Source organism: Taudactylus pleione, unplaced genomic scaffold (genome assembly GCF_031769625.1).
Source record: "Taudactylus pleione unplaced genomic scaffold, aTauple2 ptg000635l, whole genome shotgun sequence".
In the NCBI taxonomy this organism is placed as follows: domain Eukaryota; kingdom Metazoa; phylum Chordata; class Amphibia; order Anura; family Myobatrachidae; genus Taudactylus; species Taudactylus pleione.
Genome location: NW_028285037.1, coordinates 508,408 through 519,483, shown reverse-complemented (window position 1 = coordinate 519,483; position 11,076 = coordinate 508,408).

Sequence of the window (11,076 nt, the reverse complement as noted above, 5' to 3'; positions counted from 1 at the left end):
ACAAAGTAGTGCCAAGCGTGCGCCTGAGTCATAAGTAAAGGGCCGGCTGGCTTGACCGTTAAAGGGTGCTGTAACCCCCAAAGTGCACTCCAGTCCAAACCAAAAAAAAATTATTTTCTGTGTTTGTGAATTGTGTGGGCTGTAGCCGCACTTGCATCCTCAAAGCAGCAGCGACAAGCGTGCGTCTGTCTGTTAAAGGGTGGTGTAACTCTCAAAGTGCTCCAAAAAATAAAAAACTATTTTTTTTATGTGTTTGTGACTTGTGTGCGATGTAGCCGCACTTGCATCCTCAAAGCAGCAGCGACAAGCGTGCGTCTGTCTGTTAAAGGGTGGAGACACCCTCAAAGTATGCTACACAAACAATAAAAATATTCTTCTTCTTTTTTCTGTCTTTGTGAATTGTGTGGGCTGTAGCCGCACTTGCATCCTCAAAGCAGCAGCGACAAGCGTGCGTCTGTCTGTTAAAGGGTGGTGTAACCCTCAAAGTGCTCCAAAAATTAAAAAACTATTTTTTTAATGTGTTTGTGACTTGTGTGCGATGTAGCCGCATGTGCATCAACATAGTAGCAGCGCCAAGCGTGCGCCTGTGTCATAAGTCAAGGGCTGGTTTGGACATCTGGTCCAGACTGAAGGACGTGCCAACAATTTCTGACAAGTCTACTGTCACTGCATATGATACTGTCCTCAAAGCAGCAGCGACAAGCGTGCGTCTGTCTCTTAAAGGGTGGTGACACCCTCAAAGTGTGCTACACAAAGAATAAAAATATTGTTCTTTTTTTTCTGTCTTTGTGAATTGTGTGGGCTGTAGCCGCACTTGCATCCTCAAAGCAGCAGCGACAAGCGTGCGTCTGTCTGTTAAAGGGTGGTGTAACTCTCAAAGTGCTCCAAAAATAAAAAACAATTTTTTTCATGTGTTTGTGACTTGTGTGCGATGTAGCCGCACTTGCATCCTCAAAGCAGCAGCGACAAGCATGCGTCTGTCTGTTAAAGGGTGGTGACACCCTCAAAGTGTGCTACACAAACAATAAAAATATTCTTCTTCTTTTTTCTGTCTTTGTGAATTGTGTGGGCTGTAGCCGCACCTGCATCCTTAAAGCAGCAGCGACAAGCATGCGTCTGTCTGTTAAAGGGTGGTGACATCCTCAAAGTGTGCTACACAAACAATTAAAATATTGTTCTTTTTTTTTCGGTCTTTGTGAAATGTGTGGGCTGTAGCTGCACCTGCATCCTTAAAGCAGCAGCGACAAGCATGCGTCTGTCTGTTAAAGGGTGGTGACACCCTCAAAGTGTGCTACACAAACAATAAAAATATTCTTCTTCTTTTTTCTGTCTTTGTGAATTGTGTGGGCTGTAGCCGCACTTGCATCCTCAAAGCAGCAGCGACAAGCATGCGTCTGTCTGTTAAAGGGTGGTGTAACCCTCAAAGTGCGCTCCACAAACAATAAAAATATTCTTTTTTTTTTTCTGTCTTTGTGAATTGTGTGGGCTGTAGCCGCACTTGCATCCTCAAAGCAGCAGCGACAAGCGTGCGTCTGTCTGTTAAAGGATTACATCCGTGACAGCATCCAAGTAAGCATGTCAGACAGTCCGTACCTGTACTGGCAGGAAAAAGAAGCAATTTGGAGGTCCCTGTACAAACTGGCTCTATTTTACCTGAGTTGCCCCCCCTCCAGTGTGTACTCCGAAAGAGGGTTTAGTGCAGCCGGGAACCTTGTCAGCGAAAGGCGTAGGAGGTTGCTTCCACAAAATGTGGAGAAGATGATGTTCATAAAATGAATTATCAACTCTTCCAGGGAGACCAGCCTCCAGAACGTACAGAGGGACCTGTGGTTGTGGATTCCAGCGGGGACGAATTAATACTCTGTGAGGATGAGGATGTACACAACACTGAAGAGGGTGAGGAATCGGTGGATGAGGAGGATGAGGACGACATCTTGCCTCCGTAGAGCCAGTTTGTGCAGGGACAGATTAATTGCCAGCTTGTTTTGTGGGGGCCCAAACGAACCAATCATTTCAGCCACAGTCGTGTGGCAGACCCTGGCGCTGAAATTTTGGTTTGTTAAAGTGTGCATGTCCTGTTTATACAACATAAGGGAAGGTGGGAGGGCCCAAGGACAATTCCATCTTGCTCCTCTTTTTTTTCTTTGCATTATGTATAGTTTGGGGCCTAGTTTTTCAAACTGCCATCCTGTCTGCCACTGTAGTGTCACTCCTAGATGGACCACGTGTTTGTGCCGCCCACTCGTATATCTCTTAGCATAGTCATCCAGCTACCTCGGTGCAACCATTTGGACATAAAAACACTATTGTGAGGTGTGAGGTGTTCAGAATACACTGGAAATGAGTGGAAATTAAGGTTATTGAGGTTAATAATAGCATAGGAGCAGAAAAACCCACAAATTCTGTGAGTTTAGCTGTTTTTATGCTTTTTTTCAAAAAAATACAGATCCAAAACACAAAACCCAGAACCCAAAACACGGAAGGGTGGTTTTGGCAAAACCAATCCAGATTCAAAACACGAAGAAAGATCCAGATCCAAAACCAAAACACAAAACACGAAAAGTGGCCGGTGCACACCCCTAATATATATATGTAAATTAGGGGTGAGCGGGTTCGGATTTCTGAAATCCGAACCCCCCCAGTGCCCCCCCGATCCGAGTCCGATCCGAGTCAGGCTCGACTTTTCCCGCCTGACTCGGATCTGAAATCGAGGCAAAACGTCATCTTCCCGCCTTCTGAGTCTCGAGGGTTTTGGATCCTATATAAGGTTCCCGCGTCGGCGCCATTTTCTCACTTGGCTGTGGACAGTGAAGAGGGAGGGTGGGAGTTAGGGCTGGCTGGGCTGTGTAGTGTAGTGTAGTGTAGTGCAGAGTAGTGTTGTGTTGTGCTGTGCTGTGCTGCGCTGTGCTACTGTTGTCCACTACTTCAAAGTCAATAGGGGCTGGCTGTGTTGTGCTGTGCTGCTGTTGTTAATAGGGGCTGTGTCCACTACTTCAAAGTCCATAGGGGCTGGCTGGACTGTGTTGTGCAGTCAGTTGTCCATAGGGGCTGTGTCCACTCCAAAGTCCTGTGCAGTGTCCCAGTCCTAAAGGGGTGCTGTAGTGTTGTCCAGGGGGTGCTCTGTCCATCAGGGGTGCTCCCCCCAAGAGCTAAAAAAATAATATTTTTTTTGTGTTTGTGAATTGTGTGCGCAGTAGCCGCACGTGCATCAACAAAGTAGTGCCAAGCGTGCGCCTGTGTCATAAGTAAAGGGCCGGCTGGCTTGACCGTTAAAGGGTGCTGTAACCCCCAAAGTACACTCCAGTCCAAACCAAAAAAAAAATTATTTTCTGTGTTTGTGAATTGTGTGCGCAGTAGCCGCACGTGCATCAACAAAGTAGTGCCAAGCATGCGCCTGTGTCATAAGTAAAGGGCCGGCTGGCTAGACCATTAAAGGGTGCTGTAACCCCCAAAGTACACTCCAGTCCAAACCAAAAAAAAAAATATTTTCTGTGTTTGTGAATTGTGTGCGCAGTAGCCGCACGTGCATCAACAAAGTAGTGCCAAGCGTGTGCCTGTGTCATAAGTAAAGGGCCGGCTGGCTTGACTGTTAAAGGGTGCTGTAACCCCCAAAGTACACTCCAGTCCAAACCAAAAAAAAAATTATTTTCTGTTTGTGAATTGTGTGCGCAGTAGCCGCACATGCATCAACAAAGTAGTGCCAAGCGTGCGCCTGAGTCATAAGTAAAGGGCCGGCTGGCTTGACCGTTAAAGGGTGCTGTAACCCCCAAAGTGCACTCCAGTCCAAACCAAAAAAAAATTATTTTCTGTGTTTGTGAATTGTGTGGGCTGTAGCCGCACTTGCATCCTCAAAGCAGCAGCGACAAGCGTGCGTCTGTCTGTTAAAGGGTGGTGTAACTCTCAAAGTGCTCCAAAAAATAAAAAACTATTTTTTTTATGTGTTTGTGACTTGTGTGCGATGTAGCCGCACTTGCATCCTCAAAGCAGCAGCGACAAGCGTGCGTCTGTCTGTTAAAGGGTGGTGACACCCTCAAAGTATGCTACACAAACAATAAAAATATTCTTCTTCTTTTTTCTGTCTTTGTGAATTGTGTGGGCTGTAGCCGCACTTGCATCCTCAAAGCAGCAGCGACAAGCGTGCGTCTGTCTGTTAAAGGGTGGTGTAACCCTCAAAGTGCTCCAAAAATTAAAAAACTATTTTTTTAATGTGTTTGTGACTTGTGTGCGATGTAGCCGCATGTGCATCAACATAGTAGCAGCGCCAAGCGTGCGCCTGTGTCATAAGTCAAGGGCTGGTTTGGACATCTGGTCCAGACTGAAGGACGTGCCAACAATTTCTGACAAGTCTACTGTCACTGCATATGATACTGTCCTCAAAGCAGCAGCGACAAGCGTGCGTCTGTCTGTTAAAGGGTGGTGACACCCTCAAGATGTGCTACACAAAGAATAAAAATATTGTTCTTTTTTTTCTGTCTTTGTGAATTGTGTGGGCTGTAGCCGCACTTGCATCCTCAAAGCAGCAGCGACAAGCGTGCGTCTGTCTGTTAAAGGGTGGTGTAACTCTCAAAGTGCTCCAAAAATAAAAAACAATTTTTTTCATGTGTTTGTGACTTGTGTGCGATGTAGCCGCACTTGCATCCTCAAAGCAGCAGCGACAAGCATGCGTCTGTCTGTTAAAGGGTGGTGACATCCTCAAAGTGTGCTACACAAACAATTAAAATATTGTTCTTTTTTTTTCGGTCTTTGTGAAATGTGTGGGCTGTAGCTGCACCTGCATCCTTAAAGCAGCAGCGACAAGCATGCGTCTGTCTGTTAAAGGGTGGTGACACCCTCAAAGTGTGCTACACAAACAATAAAAATATTCTTCTTCTTTTTTCTGTCTTTGTGAATTGTGTGGGCTGTAGCCGCACTTGCATCCTCAAAGCAGCAGCGACAAGCATGCGTCTGTCTGTTAAAGGGTGGTGTAACCCTCAAAGTGCGCTCCACAAACAATAAAAATATTCTTTTTTTTTTTCTGTCTTTGTGAATTGTGTGGGCTGTAGCCGCACTTGCATCCTCAAAGCAGCAGCGACAAGCGTGCGTCTGTCTGTTAAAGGATTACATCCGTGACAGCATCCAAGTAAGCATGTCAGACAGTCCGTACCTGTACTGGCAGGAAAAAGAAGCAATTTGGAGGTCCCTGTACAAACTGGCTCTATTTTACCTGAGTTGCCCCCCCTCCAGTGTGTACTCCGAAAGAGGGTTTAGTGCAGCCGGGAACCTTGTCAGCGAAAGGCGTAGGAGGTTGCTTCCACAAAATGTGGAGAAGATGATGTTCATAAAATGAATTATCAACTCTTCCAGGGAGACCAGCCTCCAGAACGTACAGAGGGACCTGTGGTTGTGGATTCCAGCGGGGACGAATTAATACTCTGTGAGGATGAGGATGTACACAACACTGAAGAGGGTGAGGAATCGGTGGATGAGGAGGATGAGGACGACATCTTGCCTCCGTAGAGCCAGTTTGTGCAGGGACAGATTAATTGCCAGCTTGTTTTGTGGGGGCCCAAACGAACCAATCATTTCAGCCACAGTCGTGTGGCAGACCCTGGCGCTGAAATTTTGGTTTGTTAAAGTGTGCATGTCCTGTTTATACAACATAAGGGAAGGTGGGAGGGCCCAAGGACAATTCCATCTTGCTCCTCTTTTTTTTCTTTGCATTATGTATAGTTTGGGGCCTAGTTTTTCAAACTGCCATCCTGTCTGCCACTGTAGTGTCACTCCTAGATGGACCACGTGTTTGTGCCGCCCACTCGTATATCTCTTAGCATAGTCATCCAGCTACCTCGGTGCAACCATTTGGACATAAAAACACTATTGTGAGGTGTGAGGTGTTCAGAATACACTGGAAATGAGTGGAAATTAAGGTTATTGAGGTTAATAATAGCATAGGAGCAGAAAAACCCACAAATTCTGTGAGTTTAGCTGTTTTTATGCTTTTTTTCAAAAAAATACAGATCCAAAACACAAAACCCAGAACCCAAAACACGGAAGGGTGGTTTTGGCAAAACCAATCCAGATTCAAAACACGAAGAAAGATCCAGATCCAAAACCAAAACACAAAACACGAAAAGTGGCCGGTGCACACCCCTAATATATATATGTAAATTAGGGGTGAGCGGGTTCGGATTTCTGAAATCCGAACCCCCCCAGTGCCCCCCCGATCCGAGTCCGATCCGAGTCAGGCTCGACTTTTCCCGCCTGACTCGGATCTGAAATCGAGGCAAAACGTCATCTTCCCGCCTTCTGAGTCTCGAGGGTTTTGGATCCTATATAAGGTTCCCGCGTCGGCGCCATTTTCTCACTTGGCTGTGGACAGTGAAGAGGGAGGGTGGGAGTTAGGGCTGGCTGGGCTGTGTAGTGTAGTGTAGTGTAGTGCAGAGTAGTGTTGTGTTGTGCTGTGCTGTGCTGCGCTGTGCTACTGTTGTCCACTACTTCAAAGTCAATAGGGGCTGGCTGTGTTGTGCTGTGCTGCTGTTGTTAATAGGGGCTGTGTCCACTACTTCAAAGTCCATAGGGGCTGGCTGGACTGTGTTGTGCAGTCAGTTGTCCATAGGGGCTGTGTCCACTCCAAAGTCCTGTGCAGTGTCCCAGTCCTAAAGGGGTGCTGTAGTGTTGTCCAGGGGGTGCTCTGTCCATCAGGGGTGCTCCCCCCAAGAGCTAAAAAAATAATATTTTTTTTGTGTTTGTGAATTGTGTGCGCAGTAGCCGCATGTGCATCAACAAAGTAGTGCCAAGCGTGCGCCTGTGTCATAAGTAAAGGGCCGGCTGGCTTGACCGTTAAAGGGTGCTGTAACCCCCAAAGTACACTCCAGTCCAAACCAAAAAAAAAATTATTTTCTGTGTTTGTGAATTGTGTGCGCAGTAGCCGCACGTGCATCAACAAAGTAGTGCCAAGCATGCGCCTGTGTCATAAGTAAAGGGCCGGCTGGCTAGACCATTAAAGGGTGCTGTAACCCCCAAAGTACACTCCAGTCCAAACCAAAAAAAAAAATATTTTCTGTGTTTGTGAATTGTGTGCGCAGTAGCCGCACGTGCATCAACAAAGTAGTGCCAAGCGTGTGCCTGTGTCATAAGTAAAGGGCCGGCTGGCTTGACCATTAAAGGGTGCTGTAACCCCCAAAGTACACTCCAGTCCAAACCAAAAAAAAAATTATTTTCTGTGTTTGTGAATTGTGTGCGCAGTAGCCGCACGTGCATCAACAAAGTAGTGCCAAGCGTGCGCCTGTGTCATAAGTAAAGGGCCGGCTGGCTTGACCATTAAAGGGTGCTGTAACCCCCAAAGTACACTCCAAACCAAAAAAAAATAATTTTCTCTGTTTGTGAATTGTGTGCGCAGTAGCCGCATGCGCATCAACAAAGTAGTGCCAAGCGTGCGCCTGTGTCATAAGTAAAGGGCCGGCTGGCTTGACTGTTAAAGGGGGCTGTAACCCCCAAAGTACACTCCAGTCCAAACCAAAAAAAAAATTATTTTCTGTGTTTGTGAATTGTGTGCGCAGTAGCTGCACGTGCATCAACAAAGTAGTGCCAAGCGTGCGCCTGAGTCATAAGTAAAGGGCCAGCTGGCTTGACCGTTAAAGGGTGCTGTAACCCCCAAAGTACACTCCAGTCCAAACCAAAAAAAAATTATTTTCTGTGTTTGTGAATTGTGTGCGCAGTAGCCGCACGTGCATCAACAAAGTAGTGCCAAGCGTGCACCTGTGTCATAAGTAAAGGGCCGGCTGGCTTGACCGTTAAAGGGTGCTGTAACCCCCAAAGTACACTCCAAACCAAAAAAAAAAATATTTTCTGTGTTTGTGACTTGTGTGCACTGTGGCTGCATGTGCATCAACAAAGGAGCAGCGCCAAGCGTGCGCCTGTGTCCCATAAGTAAAGAGACGGCTGGCTCATTTCTTAAAGGGTGGTGTAACCCACAAAGTGCACTACTCTCCAGCAAAAATAAAAAAATATTTTCTGTGTTTGTGTGCGCTTTAGCCGCACGTATATATCAATATAACATAAATGGAGGACCAAACTTTCTCTGATAAAAATAAAATAGGGAAAGACCAAGAACCACTTCCTCCTAGTGCTATTGCTGCTGCTGGGAGTTGTTCATCATCCCAGAGAGGAAGTAGGAACATCACTACTTTTACTAAACAATTGACCCTCCAACAGTCCCTAGCGATGAGGATGAAGTACGACAGAAGTCATCCTGAAGCAAAACGTATAACTGAGGCCTTGACTGCTATGTTGGTGTTAGACGTGCGTCCGGTATCCGCCATTAGTGCAGGGGGATTTAGACAATTGATGGAGGTAGTGTGTACCCGGTTCCAAATCCCGTCTAGATTCCACCTGCATCCTCAAAGCAGCAGCGACAAGCGTGCGTCTGTCTGTTAAAGGGTGGTGACACCCTCAAAGTGTGCTACACAAACAATAAAAATATTGTTCTTTTTTTTTCTGTCTTTGTGAATTGTGTGGGCTGTAGCCGCACTTGCATCCTCAAAGCAGCAGCGACAAGCGTGCGTCTGTCTGTTAAAGGGTGGTGTAACTCTCAAAGTGCTCCAAAAAATAAAAAACTATTTTTTTTATGTGTTTGTGACTTGTGTGCGATGTAGCTGCACTTGCATCCTCAAAGCAGCAGCGACAAGCGTGCGTCTGTCTGTTAAAGGGTGGCGACACCCTCAAAGTGTGCTACACAAACAATAAAAATATTCTTCTTCTTTTTTCTGTCTTTGTGAATTGTGTGGGCTGTAGCCGCACTTGCATCCTCAAAGCAGCAGCGACAAGCGTGTGTCTGTCTGTTAAAGGGTGGTGTAACCCTCAAAGTGCTCGAAAAAATAAAAAACTATTTTTTTAATGTGTTTGTGACTTGTGTGCGATGTAGCCGCACGTGCATCAACATAGTAGCAGCGCCAAGCGTGCGCCTGTGTCATAAGTCAAGGGCTGGTTTGGACATCTGGTCCAGACTGAAGGACGTGCCAACAATTTCTGACAAGTCTACTGTCACTGCATATGATACTGTCCTCAAAGCAGCAGCGACAAGCATGCGTCTGTCTGTTAAAGGGTGGTGACACCCTCAAAGTGTGCTACACAAAGAATAAAAATATTGTTCTTTTTTTTCTGTCTTTGTGAATTGTGTGGGCTGTAGCCGCACTTGCATCCTCAAAGCAGCAGCGACAAGCGTGCGTCTGTCTGTTAAAGGGTGGTGTAACTCTCAAAGTGCTGAAAAAATAAAAAACAATTTCTTTCATGTGTTTGTGACTTGTGTGCGATGTAGCCGCACTTGCATCCTCAAAGCAGCAGCGACAAGCGTGCGTCTGTCTGTTAAAGGGTGGTGACACCCTCAAAGTGTGCTACACAAACAATAAAAATATTCTTCTTCTTTTTTCTGTCTTTGTGAATTGTGTGGGCTGTAGCCGCACCTGCATCCTTAAAGCAGCAGCGACAAGCATGCGTCTGTCTGTTAAAGGGTGGTGACACCCTCAAAGTGTGCTACACAAACAATTAAAATATTGATTTTTTTTCTTCGGTCTTTGTGAAATGTGTGGGCTGTAGCTGCACCTGCATCCTTAAAGCAGCAGCGACAAGCGTGCGTCTGTCTGTTAAAGGGTGGTGACACCCTCAAAGTGTGCTACACAAACAATAAAAATATTCTTCTTCTTTTTTCTGTCTTTGTGAATTGTGTGGGCTGTAGCCGCACCTGCATCCTTAAAGCAGCAGCGACAAGCCTGCGTCTGTCTTTTAAAGGGTGATGACACCCTCAAAGTGTGCTACACAAACAATTAAAATATTGTTCTTTTTTTTTCGGTCTTTGTGAAATGTGTGGGCTGTAGCTGCACCTGCATCCTTAAAGCAGCAGCGACAAGCATGCGTCTGTCTGTTAAAGGGTGGTGACACCCTCAAAGTGTGCTACACAAACAATAAAAATATTCTTCTTCTTTTTTCTGTCTTTGTGAATTGTGTGGGCTGTAGCCGCACTTGCATCCTCAAAGCAGCAGCAACAATCATGCGTCTGTCTGTTAAAGGGTGGTGTAACCCTCAAAGTGCGCTCCACAAACAATAAAAATATTCTTTTTTTTTTTCTGTCTTTGTGAATTGTGTGGGCTGTAGCCGCACTTGCATCCTCAAAGCAGCAGCGACAAGCGTGCGTCTGTCTGTTAAAGGATTACATCCGTGACAGCATCCAAGTAAGCATGTCAGACAGTCCGTACCTGTACTGGCAGGAAAAAGAAGCAATTTGGAGGTCCCTGTACAAACTGGCTCTATTTTACCTGAGTTGCCCCCCCTCCAGTGTGTACTCCGAAAGAGGGTTTAGTGCAGCCGGGAACCTTGTCAGCGAAAGGCGTAGGAGGTTGCTTCCACAAAATGTGGAGAAGATGATGTTCATAAAATGAATTATCAACTCTTCCAGGGAGACCAGCCTCCAGAACGTACAGAGGGACCTGTGGTTGTGGATTCCAGCGGGGACAAATTAATACTCTGTGAGGATGAGGATGTACACAACACTGAAGAGGGTGAGGAATCGGTGGATGAGGAGGATGAGGACGACATCTTGCCTCCGTAGAGCCAGTTTGTGCAGGGACAGATTAATTGCCAGCTTGTTTTGTGGGGGCCCAAACGAACCAATCATTTCAGCCACAGTCGTGTGGCAGACCCTGGCGCTGAAATTTTGGTTTGTTAAAGTGTGCATGTCCTGTTTATACAACATAAGGGTGGGTGGGAGGGCCCAAGGACAATTCCATCTTGCTCCTCTTTTTTTTCTTTGCATTATGTATAGTTTGGGGCCTAGTTTTTCAAACTGCCATCCTGTCTGCCACTGTAGTGTCACTCCTAGATGGACCACGTGTTTGTGCCGCCCACTCGTATATCTCTTAGCATAGTCATCCAGCTACCTCGGTGCAACCATTTGGACATAAAAACACTATTGTGAGGTGTGAGGTGTTCAGAATACACTGGAAATGAGTGGAAATTAAGGTTATTGAGGTTAATAATAGCATAGGAGCAGAAAAACCCACAAATTCTGTGAGTTTAGCTGTTTTTATGCTTTTTTTCAAAAAA